Genomic DNA, 16225 nt, shown 5'->3' on the forward strand with positions numbered 1-16225 from the left:
TCTCTCCAGACAACCAGAAAATGCATCTTTCCTATTAATCTTCCTGACTTTGATGCCAGATTCATGGGTTATGGTCTGTTCGTCCTGAGAAAATGTTATCTGAGTCAATATTTAGACAGAATAAGCCTTAATCACAACATAGTTATGCTTCATTAAAGAGGTTTTTCATTCGCTTCATTCGGAAAATAATGCAGAATGTACCAGAAGCAAACAAATTGGGTAGATTTCCTATTCATGAAAACCTTATTCTTCTTCCACATAAATAAAGAGCTAATTACTTGTTCAGAAGCCTTTCTTTTCTTTCTTCATAGGAGGAATAGGGATACATTTCCTTGACCTTGTTAGCATAAAGACGCTAGTTGGCTGGTGCCAGTTTTCCTGTTGCTGGAGTAGACCCAGAGTGACAGACAGTTGTCCCCTTAACCCTTTCTTCAGGTATGGGGAAGGAACAACCCCAGGCACCAGGACATGCTGGGGACCACCAAGATGGAAAGCACCCTGCTCAGGGTGGCCCTGCTTGAGCAGATGGCCTCCAGAGGTCCCTTCCAAGCTCAACCAGCCTGTGATTCACCACCCTGAAATGATATTCATCTACGATCCTTCTTTGGTCACAAAGACCATAGTGAAAAAAAACTACTTTTAGGAGTGGCCCAGACCTTGGTGCACTCCCAGGTCTCCCAGGAATGGATCCAGCTCAGTCTGTCTACAGATTCCACCTCATCTGTAAGCTTCAAGGAACAGTCCCCTGCCCACCACCTCCCATGTCCCCGGGGCTCATACCCCCATCTTTGGCCCCATGGCACGAGCACAGGGGCATAGAGGGTAGGTAGAAGGGCTGAGACATGCCCAATCATCTGGTTCATTCGTAGCTGGGCGTATGCGGAAGGGCAGGGCATATCCAGGTCTCAGGAGCATGAATATGTAGAGTAGAGAACAGGCATGGCAAATATGGCCTCAAAGCCCCTCTGCACAGCCATGTGGCCATATTACCATAGTAACTGACCATTCAGCTGTCCTTAATGTATTTCTTTATCCTCACAACATCCTGGCAAGGTAAAAATGTCTTTTTGTCTCCGTGCAGCGCAGAGGAGCCTGTGTGCAGTGGCTCACCCAAGGGCACGCAAGCAGGCTGTGGCAGAGTGACGCTGCCATTTCTCCCACTGTCTGGAACAGCATGGAAATCGCAGCGTTTTCCTTCTTTCTTGCAGTAAGGAAATAGGCTGCAGCTCCTTCTTCCTTTGCTGTGACCCTCCATCCACAAGCACAGACCAGGCTAGCAGTGGGGGAGGCTGCAGCGAAGCTGGTGGTGGAGGGGTGCCAAGCAGCGTCAGAGTCCGTCCCCTACTCTGGGGCATGGAAGAGCAGATGATTTTGCCTGCAGCGCTCATAAAAAAATTGATTTCTTTCATCTCTTCCCTGCGCAAAGGCCAGTGCTGAGCCTAGCAGATTATTCAATAACATCCCATAAAAATATTAAACTTCTATATCGGAACCAAATTAAAATTGTATTTCATGATGTGAACAAAGGTACCCAAGTCGATTTCGTCTCTCTCTCCCTCTTTTTTCAAATTTAATATCACACAGAAGAGAGAAATGAAATCTGTATTTAAATGGCTGTGGAACATTGTGCATTTAAAGTGCACAGCAAGTCACTCCCTAAAGCACTCCATATGATATGTAAATCTTTTGATCTTTCACAAAATGCATGAGTTCCATAAAGAATAATGAGTACTAGCTTGGGAAGTACAATATTGACTGTCACTGTCGTGCACTTAGCCACAATTATTATTTGCATGGCTTTTGCAACATAACTGGAGGGAAGAGTCCTGTGAATATTTTTAATGCATTCTAATAGCTGCTAAAAGAGATTTTATTTTATAATAGATGCATTCTTTCTTTTGGATCTACAAGCATTTTCTTTTTCAATTTATTCATTACATTTTTTTACTCTCTTACAAAAAAGCAGAAGAGCATACGAGTCCCGAGGAAAGAAACAATTGGTGTCCTGCCCTGCCATTAGTTGCAATAAAGCAGGGAAATCGGCAGTAGTGTTTATTTATTCTTTAAGTCAATGAGAAATGTTTAACTTGATAAATCATCTTAGGAATGTTCTGCCTGAGGGAGCCTGAAGCAATAGTCCCCATTTGAGGTGTATCCTAGAAGGGGCCAGATACTCTGCAAGGTGTAAATGCACGGAGATCCTGTAGGGTCAGCCTCTCAGTGACCTCTGACAGCAGTGGAGCCTTTGGCATCAATCCAGCAGGTTACCCTTGAGTATCAGCATGGAAAGGATTTAAATGCCCAGGCCTGGCGTCAGCGGGTGTTTGTTCCCAATGCTACCAGTGGGGACGGGGAAGCTGAGCCGTACAGTCTGCATGTTGAGGCTTTCCTGTGTTTCTTCACAGATTTCCAGGGATGCACAGCCCTGACCCTCCTGGAGGTTGGCAGCTGGACCCTGCCTCCCAGAAACAGAGGTTCCTCTCCTCTCCCATCAACACCAGCATCTTGTTTGTCCACCCAGGAGATGTGACGGCTATAAACTCTTAGTGCGGGAGAATGAGGAAGGAATAACAGCTGGAACCATCACAAGCACCAAAAATGAAGTATTATTAAAGAATTACCTTATTACTGTTAATGTTTTCTGGTTTCCTCCCTGAAGCTCTCAATATCTCTCTGAAGGTCTTTTCCAAGTAGCTTGATGTATTGATCACTTCCATCGCTATAAAGCCCAGAAGCTGCAGAGTGAGGACAGGGTTGCCGTATCTCGTGTAGACACAGCAGGGAGATGGTCACCACTACCAGGAACACAAGAAGCAGCATAGGATAGGAAAAGGCATTGTGCTAAAGAAGAATATTTCTTTTAATGCAGAAATGAAAGAAATACTCTGTAAAGTGCTGTTTTAGAATTGACTTCTCAGTGAACAACATCCCCGTATGTGTGACAGTTCATGTGTGGGACCGGCCACCGGCCACCTCTTTAGTGTGTAGTTCATCCAGTCAGCAAGACAGATTTATAGATGAAGAAACAAAACATGCACCAAAATCAAATCAAAAGACTGATCTGTGTGCTTGGTCACTGCTCATTTCATGTAAGAGACCTTTCCTTCTCTCAGGCAAGGGTGATTCCTAATAGTTTGCACTGATCTGGTCTCAGGGTCCAGTTTACCAGGGCAAGTAGCTTTTTGCCTTTTTGTGCCTCAGTTTCTCTGACTGTAAAATGAGCATAGTGCCATTTTCTTTCTTTGTAAAAGCTCTTCGAGGGCCAGAGAAGAAAATGTAATTAATGTGATAGCTGAATAGGGATAGGGCGTTGCAATAGACAGTTGGTCCTCTGATTTGAAGAAGGCTTCAGGAGGCCAGGGTGCTGAAGGAGTGAAGGACAATTTTTGAGCCTATTGAAGAATAAAAGACCATTTTTACACAAAACAGAATTTGTGATTTATTTTTTTCAACCTGTTTCAGATTCATCCCAACCTACAAAGGCTGCAGGACTCGAAAAATTAGTTCAATTTTTTGACGCAAGAAGGCATCAAAATCCCTTTATTTCACTAATCAGTTTAAACTCTGACACATCATTTGGACACACCATTGACATTTTTTCAGTGCTCTTACATGTAAAGATTACACTTGTGCTTAGATCTTTAAAGGACTCAGGACACTAGTAAAGAGTACAATTTAGATTTCGCTGAGGTAATTTTTTCCAGTTTTTCTTTCTGGTGCTGATTTTCCCTACCTTTTTTAGTATAATTTTTAGTTTCCTGCCTTAGAAACATTGTTCATGCACAAGAGCATTTGTAAGGATGAGAAAAAGCCAATGGAGTTTAGCTTGAATGACTATATTGTTGTCTGCAGAACAAGAACCAGATTGCTGATTTCAAGTCTTTCTTTTTTTAATCCTAGATCATCAGGATCTTTTCAAAAAAGTATTCCTCAGTGGAAACATTTGACAGGAAAAAGCTGCGCCAGTTTCCAAATCTACTGAACTTGTTTACCTGGTAAGACTTGTAGTAATTTCCTATAACATACTGCCATTTATTATGCTTTGGAAAGGCACTATAGTGATTTCAAGAGGAGAAAAACCAAGAAAGATTATTCATTTCACATCCTCATGCAATTCTTTTGTAGGTGGCTTTCAACAAAGGGTGATATTGGATTACATTCATTTTGGTTCTTAATAAACTAGTAAATCTCCCATTGTTCTATGTTGTCCAATTATAAAAGCAATGAATATGAGACTAAGCACTTCAAGATAACCATAGCTTTAAAGATAGACAAAAAGCTTTATAGATTAGGATCAGAATAAAACTGCCATTTTTGTAGCGTTTTGATGAACGATATTTTGTGAATTAAAGCACTGTCTCTTAGGAACGTCAATAAATTACTCTTTAGGTAGGAACCACTGCAAATCTCAGGAAGAGTTTCCTGATATCTAGGGTGCTGAAAAGTAAAGTAAGTAAATCCTTCCTAGAAGTCATTTCCTTGCTGGCTGAAGAGGTGATTATGGAGGGTATTTCTGTTTGCCTGTAGGAGTCGTCAATTGGATTTTTCTTCTATTTCTGTTGTCTTCCTGTTTATGACATGTAGTCTTTTCAGACATGCTTCTTCATTACACTGTGTTCCAAGAATGGATTCTTCAGTACTTTATAACGGCTTAATTGGCAATAAAATTTGCCATTAGCATTTTGAAGGCAGGACTTAGATATTTGCTTGTTCCTAAGCAAGGGTTTACAAAGTGGTCCAAGAAATGCTTCTGAGAGGTCTCTGGAGGTGATGAAGAAAAATAACATTAATAACTGTTTTAAATATGCTGAGCAAGAACTGGACCACTTTGGCAAAATTTTAAGCTTCAAAAATTGGAAAAAAAAAAAAAGAATTGCAAATCACTGCTGTGAAAACCCCAGACCGAAGTGCTCAATGGACTCATGAACAGGGATCATTGCCTTGCTCAGCCGTAAAAACTCATGAGCCCATTTACAGAAACATCTATTAATCTATTGATTACCAGCAGGTTCGTTATCAGCAAATCCTTAATGGGAAGTAAAGCCCTCCACCTGTTTAGTCCTCATAATCCTAACTCCTATACAACCTTCCAGAATTGTCATGTGGCTTAGTACTGAAAATTTGTCCACTGGCAGAGGAGAAGCAATGATGTATGGTCCTCTCCAGTCGTGACACAGGATAAATGTCCTTTCCAGTTGCTCATCCTCGTTGCATGTTAAGGCACAATATAAAGAGAACGTGCACACACACAAATCAGTTTGACAGAGAAGAAAATAGATCATGAAGAGATATATAAAGAGGCACATGGACAGATGAGGGGAATGTCTAGGTGTCTAAGCCCAGGCATCAAGCCTTTAACTCATCTTATGTAAAGGTCCAGCATACATCTGTACCCTTGGCTTGGACTTAGGTGAATTTTTGCATCATGATACTACTACAGCCCGAGAGAGAGCCTGAATCCTGTCCCTGAATGCAGTATGGAAGGGACATCAGGCTTTTCAAGTCTGGCGACAGCATTATCTCCATAGCTCAAAGCAGAAATAAAGGGTGGAAGAGAAGATGCTTCCCTGCAGTCAATCCTCTCCTCACATCCCTACCCTCTCACTGCTTACCAGGATTTCAAGCACCTTCATCTCTTCCTGGATGGCTCTTCCATTCAAAAGGTAGCTGCTGGTTAAAAATAATTCTTTTGCTCAGGATTGTCAGTCACATCATGGGACCAAGCCTGAAAATGCAATCACGCTTTCTGATCAGTTCCGCTGGAACAACCTGTTGTCTTTTATAATAACATTTCTGTTGGGAATATTCAGATGCAGAGGCTAAAAAGAACCATTTCATAGCATACAGACAACTACACACGCAGTGACTTTGCATTTTTATCTTTTTGATTTTCCAGTGGGTGTATTTGCCTGTGTTTTTGTTGTTGTTGTTTGTTTTGTTTTTTTTTTTTTTTTTGAGACCACATCCATCTGCTTCACACTTCTTACAGAAGCTAGTTTACGTGCAACAATTGCCATTAGAAATGTGGAGAAAAGGCTCATCGCACAAATGCATTGTTTTGCTCCTTTTAAAGCACACAAGCTACAAAACTACATGAGGTTGATTGATGGACAGGTTTATTTAATTATTACTTTCAGAAACATGTTCTCTATCTTACTCAAAGCAGGTGCAGGCTGTGACGTGGCATTTGCTCTGGTAATTATGCAGTTTTTTGTAAATAGCAGAACAAGTCAGGATGAAAGATAGCACTGCCCTCAGGTTGTAGGAAATTATTCAGATTTCTCGTTACCAAATTTCAAATGATACATGTAAATGATAAGGATGCTTTGATTCCCACTGCACCTTCCCCCCCACTCTCTACCCCACTTTCTCCTATGGCATAAAACTGGGAGAGAGAGAGGGAGCAGGACCGACGGGTGGGCACATGGAAGGGGCAGTTTGTGCTGTAGCTTGTGATGAATGTGGGAAGAGAGAGAATGAGAAAGGTGATTCAGGTGCTGTGCACTGTGGTATAGCATTACAGGGTATCGGGATGTGAGAATCAAAGTGGCCTTTTAGTAAGGCTATTGCTTCCCGAGGTGAGGCAGTGCAGCTAACCTTACAGCCATGTGCCCACAGACTGCTTTTGTTAGGTCTCCTCCACTGCCCTCCATCCTCTGCTTCATCCTGTTCTTCTCCTGTGTTTGAAGGAGTCGCTACTTGGAGTTCAGCCCATTCTCCAGCTCCCCCATCCTATGTTTCTTTCCCTAGACAAGCGATAAATAACAGATTTTGTGCAGGCTGGTGGGTGTGCTCAAATCCAGCTCTAAGAGGAAGACACCCAACAGGGAATGCTGAGGCGAACATCCCCCAGTCACCAGCAGATCCTGCCACAGAGAAATGGGACCTCTAAAGAGCCTCTGTTGTCCTCAGCCTGTTAACTGTTCCCTGAACAACTCCTTCCCTTGGGGTTCAGGGGCACCGCACATGGCTCATGTCTGTCAGCTATGTTAAGATTTGGATCTGGGGCTCCAAAGGAGTAGCTGGCCACTTTCGCACTGATTTACGATAACAGATCAACAACTAAATCCTATCCCTGTAAGCTGCTCAGAGCAGATCCACAAACAGCTCTCTTGCGGTAGTGCTGATCTCGCATGCCTCCCAATGGCTTGAGCAGCGAGAGGATGCATGATATGTCCAGCCAGTATTTCCAAAATCGGGTGCCTAAAGCTTTCCACCAGGGTCACAACAACATTTCCAAAGCCACCTAACAAGCTTGTGGACTTCTATTTGACCTCTCAGTTTGGTCCCTTTGAAATAGCTTGACTGGAGACACTAGCCACCCTGAGTCAATCCTGGGTAAAGAGCCACAGCCAGGCAATTCAGGGTCTCTGCTTCCCCACTCTCAGCTCACGCTGCTGCGAACTACCCAATGTTTTATCAGATGTACTGAACACTTGCTCTTCCCGCTGAAATCAATAGAAATTGATGGTGTTTGGCACCTACTGAAAACACAGTCTTGCTACTGATGGCAGTGTGTAAATAACAGGTTCTGAAATAGGCACCCTTTGGAAATGTTAGCTCCTCTGCTCTATATCAAGTGTGCAATGAAACGAGAATAAACCTGACAATGAAAATGTGCATTCAGTTTATATAAGAGCTTAGCTGAACAATATAATATTTTTGTGGAAGGTGCAGAGTACGTATATGAATGAAAATCAGTAGATTGTTACCATGTGTCTGTCGAAAATAAGGTCATTCACAAATCTTAACGTTTTATGGAGGGGAGGAATATTTTTTTAATTAGGATTAAAAATATTATCTACTTAAAATGTGCCCATGCATATAGTTCTGGCATAGCCTATGGCAACACCTATAATTTTAAAATAAAACTTTTTTCGAAGAAGGAAGTAATTTTGAGTGATAACTAATTTAGATAGTGCTAATTATATTGGTTGGAACTTGCAAGGGAGCCAATGGATAAAAAGTTGATTAAGGCAAAGTTATAAAACAACAATAAAAATCCCTAGCTCTGTTCTTTAAGATGTTCTGAGCATTTTAATGTTTGTTCCTGCCTGCTGTCTTAGCTGGGCTGGAAAGTGAATGTCTCCATATAGCTATTTGGAAAAAAAAAAAAAAGAAAAAGAAAAAAAGAAAAAAAAAGAGGAAAAATTAAGGCCTTTTAGTCCAGTTTAAGAATAATGAGTATATTCTACAACCTAAAATATTGCTTAAGGTGATGTAATAGGCTGTACAATAATGTATCTTATGTGATCTGTTGGTTGTCTGTGTTTTGAACCAGTGTTACTGTGGCTGAGTTAAACAAGGAGGAATAGCTAGTGAGATCTGTGAACATTTCTATCTCCTGCAGCAATGCAAGACTTTGCCTGTGGTTGCTCTCCGTAGGTTCTTCTAAGTATGTCAAATGTCCTCTGCTGGGATGTAAATGCAGCTGGACCCTACATTTACATCTCTCCTGGAAGTGCTCTCCCTGCTTGGATCCCATAGACCAAGAACACCTCAGGTCTACTCCCAGCTGTTTCATCTTTGGTTTTACAACCCACAGTGAGCCCCACAGCCATGCTCGTTCCTAGCTGGACACGTCTCTAATGTAGATATGGACAAAGCCATCCATGGCTTTGTGGCCTGAGACCATGGGCTGGACCCCGACAGCAGGGTGGTAGGAAAGGAAGAGTGCAGGCTTGACAGCCTGTCCATGTGGAAGCGGCTAGGGTTGCTTGCCCAGGCTAAAATTCTCCCTTTTCTCTATTTTTCAAGTTGTGCTGCTGGGGAAATGAGTTTAACTGACCCTAGCAGAGAGTGACCAAAGCAGAGAACTCCTTGTGAGGAAGGAGAGAGACAAATGAAGACCAAGCTGTAGGTAGCACTAGCTGAAGAGTAGTTCTGTTTATTGCCCCATTCTGTTTCTCAAGCCATGTGTTCTCACCTAGGCTGAATAATTTACACAAGAAGAAAGTAAGCTTAGTGAATGTTCCTGAGAAATCAGGAGGATCTGACTGAGCTACTAAAGAAAGAAGCTGCTGTTTTTACCTCAGCTGCTGGATATTATCCTATGTTCACCCAGACATACATTTCTTCCCACCATGTTGTTGCTTGTGCTCAGAAATTTCTCCTGTGAGACCTATGCTTTTGTGCTCTCCTTTGCTCACCTTTTGCTATTACTTGGAAATGGAAACAACCCAAATTCTGGCATGGCATAGCTTTGTGCAGGAAGGTGGGCTCTTGCTGCCTGCAGGGAGGTGACCCTGGATCCCTTCTGCTGTTATTTGGTGGAGCGTGCCAGGACTCTGCATTGCTGCGAGGAGACACAAGTGGAAGGCAGCAGAAAAAATAGAGGGCAATATAAACACTCCTCTTAAGCAGTTGAATGAAGGTCAGGTTTTTGCACTTCAGGTACCTTTCCTACGCAGAGAATCATCACTTTGCACAGCAGAAACCGCATGTGCCTGAGGATTTTGTGTGTAACACAAAATTCTGACTGTGAAGTGATGAGGCAATTTTGCATTTCCAGTTCAACTTCATCAACATTATTACTGGTGTTTCTAAGACTTTTTTTTTTTTATAGCACATATTTGCTTAATGCACAATCCATGGCACCGTATGAGCACTTGAGCATTTTGAAAGGATTCTGTTGACAAAAAATATTAAAAGAAGGGATAGATGTTAAAAGAAAGGGAAAAATAAAGATATTTAATATACATCAGCTAGACTGTCTGTAAGCAGTCTGGCATAAGTCATCCTTTAATAGAGCTGTAAGAATAATTAATTTTTCAGTTCAGTGGTCAAACTGAAAAACCGTGAGGGAGGAAGGAGAGGAGGTGAGTGGGTGGGAAGAAACAAGGAGAAATGTTTGGGTCAACCTGAAGTAACAATTTCTCATTTTCTCTCACTGAAGCGAAACAAACACAGGTATTATCTGTTCCTTTGAAAAACCATCCTAGCTGAGTTTCTGAACAAAACCCTCCTTCAAGAAGGAAAGCCTGAAGATCCTGCCTAGATGACGGTGACAGAGAACATCTTTACTTTTCTGAAATTTCTCCTTCCCCATTCCTTTTCTGGCCAAACCCACTCGATAAATTTCCCATTAGTTCGCAAAGACCATTTTTAGACACTTTTTTCGCCAAGACCTGCTGCCCAACTTCAGTCTGGTTCTGCAGAAGTGATTTTCAAACCTTCCCAAACTGTGGACCCTCTAAGATACTTTCTGCTGAAAGCAGCCCCCCTGGTTTTAAGTCTACTAACACTAAGTTTACTTTTCTCAATAATCTTCTCAAGTTTGTTTCAAAAGGAGTCTCCAAGCTCCCAGGAGTATGTTGCTCAGAGTAATAGACATATTGTGGATAAGGCCATGGAGTATCTCAGAAGACCTGAGTTCTTCTTCTTGCCTCTGCCATGAACTGTGGTACAGACCTGGTCATATCTTCCTCTTCTTACCTCTTGTAGGGGCTGCTTATTTTCACTTTATTGCAAACAAACCTGGCCAAAAATAAATGTGTATAGGTGCAGGAATGATAAGCTCATAAGAGTGTGTTTCTTTGTGGGAAACCAACAAAGATCCTAAAAATCAGAGACACATTAAAACCATACAAGCAAAAGAGGTTGCTATAAGAAAAATCTTTGGAGGGGTATTACCCAATTAGTACTGATATCTCTGCTAATATAGCAGCAATTAAAATGTTGTCTGTGAAATAAATAGGAGAAGACCTACATATTCTTTGGACTTACATATGAATAATGCTCTAATATCTGGTGGAATAATTATAATGAAGCTGTAAGTATTCTCTCATCAGTTATTTACTGAAATAGCAGTCTATTTAATCAGTAGCAATGCATTCAAGGTGACTAAATATTAAATATGATTGGCAGCTTATTGCTTGGACTAAAACGATTAAGTAACATGAGAAAGAAAGTGACAGGTGACTTCAGTCCCCTCGAGGAAACATGCCCCAGCCAGGAAATGGGTTGAGACTTCTAATAATATTGGTAACAAATAAGTGCTGAAATGTTTGCTTGCAGCAGTCAGCCTGGAAAGGAATGCAAATCCTGTTATACATCTTTTTTCATCTCGGTGAGGTTGCAGTGGCAGCACTCGCCAGCTCTGAGGTACCGTGCATTTTAACTATCCTGCAGAGACATGCACTTGCTTGAGAAGTGTCGGACAGCCGTGCCAGCAAAGCCATTTGAATCCTCCGTGCTGAAGCAAATGCAGCCATCCCTGTGCAACTGGCTGAGCCGCCCTGGCCTGATGCACCACTACCTGCACAGTATTCCACTTTCACCCTTTGTGAGGGTCGTTACATATCCCATTGCTTTGGATTCAGATAGACAAATAGGGCCAGAGTGAGGGATGAATTGCAAATTCATTTCAGGAGCCTTCAAAGGTCTGTGTGAATTGGCATTTGCCCCATGCCCTGATCCGGGGTTGCTGGTTGCAGCTGTGGAAAGGGAGTACAGGAAGCAAGGCGCTTCCATCTAACTATCTCGCAGAGGGATGCAAAGTGATCCTGTATCTAAGCTTCAACTCCAGTGAAAGCATTTGCTACTTCAGCAAAGTCCATGTTTCTATTTTTAGAGGGCTGGGGTTCCTAAATCTAATGTGAGCTTCCATTCCAGCCTTCATTAGGTCCTAGTTGTGTGTTAACTGTGTGTCAATGCTAAATTAAAGCCCACAAACATTTGTGAGATGAACACGCTGAAGTATGCAATGGTGTCACTTTCCCCTGGGCCACATCCTGGTAACCTCATCGGAGGAGTATTTGGCTCCCTGGCAGGCCACACCCATCTTCACCGACCATGACAAAAGCTCACCTTGTAACTGGAGAGACCCAAATTAAAACTAAGAAATCGAGAAAAATGTTAGAACAAGAAACTTGCTGGGGTCATGCAGAATATCCATAACTGGTCTAAGATTTGAGTCCAGCTCTTCTGCCTTCCTGCCCAGCACTGTCTTCCATCTGGTCCTTCCAGGTTCTCACGAGCATCTCCCTCCTTTCTGGCTCTGTGGAGTAGGTGCTGAACCTTGAATCTGCTGCAGGACAGTGCTGCAATCATCGCTGCTGCTCTTGTCCACTCTCAGCTGAGGTAGCCCTAGTAAGGAAGTGGGGGAGCTTGGGGCAGCTACAAGGGCAGCAAGAGACACATTTCTCTCTCCTTGTCCCTAATGGGATCCTAAGTGTCGTATAGACATGAGTGTCAATGCCCTTTTACACAGAAAATAGAGAATGAATTCCAAACAGTACTGGAGACAGCTGACCCTTTTAGCACAATGCTTAAATATTCTAGTGCCGTGCCAAGGCAGCATGTGCAGAGTAAATATTTTAATCCCTAATTAATCACTTTGGTTAGATTGGTAAAACAGAAGTCTAATGAAAATAATTTGAAATTTCCTTCATGAATAATTGCATTGTTCAGGGGATTCTGGGAAGAGTCAACTGGCTGACCTTCCATTCTTGGGCTGCTCTATTGCTATGAGACTTAATTTGTGTCCTTCAACCCTTTTCAGTCACCGTCACGAGATTAGAAATACCTTTCATGCAGTTTAGCAGCAACTATGCAAAAGGACAGTGCAGTCAGCAGAGAGGTAAGAAATTAGCACATGCTTCCCTGCGGTGAAGCACATACAGTATGGCACATAGGACAGGGGCAAAGCTTCTTTTCCACTCTGTATTCCTTTATTATGTCCTGAGCATGATGGATTGCGTCGTTTATTGAAGTATTCACGGCCATTTTTAATTAGAGATGTGAGGTCCGCGGGTGCCAGGGCTTTGCGTATTTGCAGGATCGGAAAAGAATTTGCTTATTGATAAGAGTTGGTGACCGGCCCCATGATTCATCCTGTGGCTCCTTGGAAATTTATTTTCTCCTGCAGGTCCTGTCTTTCCGGTGCTCCGGTGTTAGTCTCCAGTCCTGTCTGTGTAGGAGCTGACCTGACCGGTCCAGTGAGAGCAGAATTACTCCCTCCATCCTGCTTCTGCTTGCATTTCTCTACAGACCAGCTACAGTCCTCCATGGAGCAATGATTTATATGCAACAAGGTCTGTGCTTGTTCCATGGGGGACTTGCCTTTGCTAAAAGACCCACAACGTATTGTCCTCTATCTCAGTATCTCAGTTGCTGCTTTTACGGCAGCAATACATGGAGTTTACATGACTTGTATCCCCATCAGCTGTTTGTTTTTTTTACCTAAGGGCAGCATGGGCTATTGTTCAGCTCTGAATTTGACCACTGGACTCATCCCAGGTGTCCTCTACTACTGGGGCCACTCCAGTATGTGGTGAGGAGAGCAGGGTGGGCAGTGCACTTCCACATTTGAAGGGGTTGCATGCGAGATGAGGTATTTCCCATATTCTTAGACGGGTGTTCAAGGAAAGGTTGGACCTGGTGCTTAGACATGGTTTAGTGGGTGACATTGATGGTAGGGGGGTGGTCGGACCAGATGATCTTGGAGGTCTTTTTCCAACCCTAATGATTCTGGGATTCTATAATTTAACACATTCCTGACTTTCTACACCTTGGCTGCCTTTGAAAATGCTTTTTAAATGATAAGCAAATGAACATTCAGTTGCCATTATGGCTCATTTAATACAGTACGTCCTATTTTAGGTGTTGCAGAAATGTATGTAAGGAAAGTGCCTGCTTCTCTCTGCTGCAAGGAGGGTTGAGATGAATATTTGGGTTGGGTGTCTTCTAGCAGTCACTTGACCCCTACAAAGAAGTGGCGTGGGGTTGAGGACAGAGGGACAGGAACATAGTGGATAGGGACCGGATTTCTGGCTCAGGGAGATGAGGAAGATGGAGGGGGAGTGATTCCTTCCAGCTCAGAGAGGGAGTGCACAGACATTTTTATAAGCAGGCATGGAGCATGTGGTAGGAGGATTGACAAGCACAAGGGGTTTTGGATCCTGATTTGGAAGGTGGTTGCTACAGGGGAGGAGCAGAGCTATGAGTATGGGTCAAAGCTTTGGGAAAGTGAAAGATTTGGTAGAAACTGGTTTGCTGGGCTAGGAGACTTGGTGTCCTTGCCAGTGCCTCTTACAAGCAGAGGGTGCATGTGAGCACAGCTCAGAACAGCAGCCAGCGAAAAACTCCACAAGAAAGAGTTTTCTGTCTATGAATGATTTTTGAGATGAACAAATTTAAAACTTTGATTTTATTTTAAAGGACAAATAATAATCGCTGTTCTTCTGCTAGTAGCTTTACCTGGGGAAGCCAAACTTTTTGCTACGATTATCACTTCATAGCATCTTGCAGTCTCCCCTTTAATTTACCTTTTTTTTTTCTTTTTTTTTTTTTTTTCTCCCACATTCACTATTTTACTTCTCTATTCCTCTGCACAGTTGACGCTTATCAGCCATGGAAATTTACAGATATTAAATAAGCTACAGGAGGGCTCTGATATTGTTCCCTCAATGCAAGAGAAACCTATTGAGAACTAAGGGAAAAATTATTAATGAAAATGGAATGAGAAGGCTATAAAGTTCAAACAAAGTGTGTTGCCTTCTTCAGAAGATTTGGATGCATGCAAAATTTCATGAAAATTACTCATAAAATGGTATACAATTTTGCATCTTCAGTAAAAACATTGTTGAAATATTTTCATTCAATGCGCAATATATTGGATGATAATGATAATTAATGTACCAAACCATTTAACAAGGAGATAATAAAGGATATGAAGAGTTTATTATAAAAAAGTGACCCCTCTCCACAGGATTTGAACTTGCTACTTTTGACAATATGAAAGAGAGCCTCTGCCCTCTGGGCTAGAAAATGTCTTCTCCAGTTGAGATGAAGATCAGCACACATGGCCAAATACCATGGAAACAAACCTTGGTTTTGTGTGTTGAAAACAGGGAAGGACACTAAATTTGTGAGTCTCCAGCAATAGGATAAGTATTCAGCAATTTGAATTTTTTTAGGGTGGTTATATCTGCACCAAAATGGAATATAAAGCTTAATATCTCATCTCTCAAAGGTGATGCTCAGCACACTGCAGTCTATCTATGTGATATGTAATTTAAAACTATATAAAACCAAGTCCCCCTCATGTAGAAAGAAGTACAGAGACTCCTTGGAAGCCAGTGGAACTTCTGCCCATGTGGAAGCTGCCTGCAGATTTCTGCCACAAGTGGCAATAGGAGCTTGAAGAAAAGCAAAATCACAATGTGTAATAAACCAGCCTTTACTTTAACTTCTGCCTGGTTTCAGTATCATCTCAAGGTGAAATCCACGTATTGCCCCTAAAGCCAGGCCTTGTTGACCCAAGAGGGTCAACCTGCAGTGGAATGAACAGTCTGGAAGTTCAAGGGGAAGGAAAAAGAAAACAAAGGTTAAATCCATCTTTGCCCACCAGTAGAGCCAGCAGGGCTAACCAGGCAGAGTCAGAGCCTCCTGAGTGTTTAGGACCTTCTAGGAAATTCAGGTTTTCTCAGTAACAAGCAGATTTCCTCCAAGAAACAACAACAGACTGAAAAACTAAAAAGACTCAGATTCCTTTGCAATTCTTTCATATATTATTATTTTGTCATAAAGAATGTAAAAGAGAAAAGATAAAATCATCTCTGCTTTTCAACCTACATTTGCCAGCTTGCACTTTTGCTCTATATTGAGGGAAACAGAATAGAAGCATTACTGAATATAGCCAGAATACCAAACTGAACCAAAATGATAGCGAATCAAGGAGGCTGAAATCAGCTTCATGGCCTTGAGACCCACCCTGCATTATGATTTGATCATGAACAAACCTGTACCTGTCCAGAAGAGAGAACTGAGCAAATACAGCCACACAGTGATGCAGAATATTGATCCAGCATTGGCAAACATGGGCCTTATCTATAGTATTGACCCAAACAGAGGGAGAACCAAGTGCTGTCCTGAAATTCAGAGCAAGTGCCGCTGTTAGTATGGGACTATTGCTAACCTGAACCTTGTCCAGAATATTGAACAGAGCATAGAGAGAGCTCTGAAAACCATCTGAAATCCTGGGTGAAATCCAGACAATGTTTTTGCAAATTAAAGACTGGCATGCCTGAGAAAGATAGTCAGAAACTACAAAGGCACGAGAAGCCTGGTGCTCTGTGCAGCCTGCTCACTAAAACTTGCTGCTCAGGGTTCCTGGAGAGCCATTTTAATTGGAAGTGAGAGCGTCTGTTGCAAAAGGTTGGGAAGTCCTGCTCTAATTGACTCTTTCTGGGGTTAACTGTTGCAAAGAACGAGTCAGATCCCA

Source organism: Anser anser (genome assembly GCF_964211835.1).
Source record: "Anser anser genome assembly, chromosome: 5".
NCBI lineage: Eukaryota > Metazoa > Chordata > Aves > Anseriformes > Anatidae > Anser > Anser anser.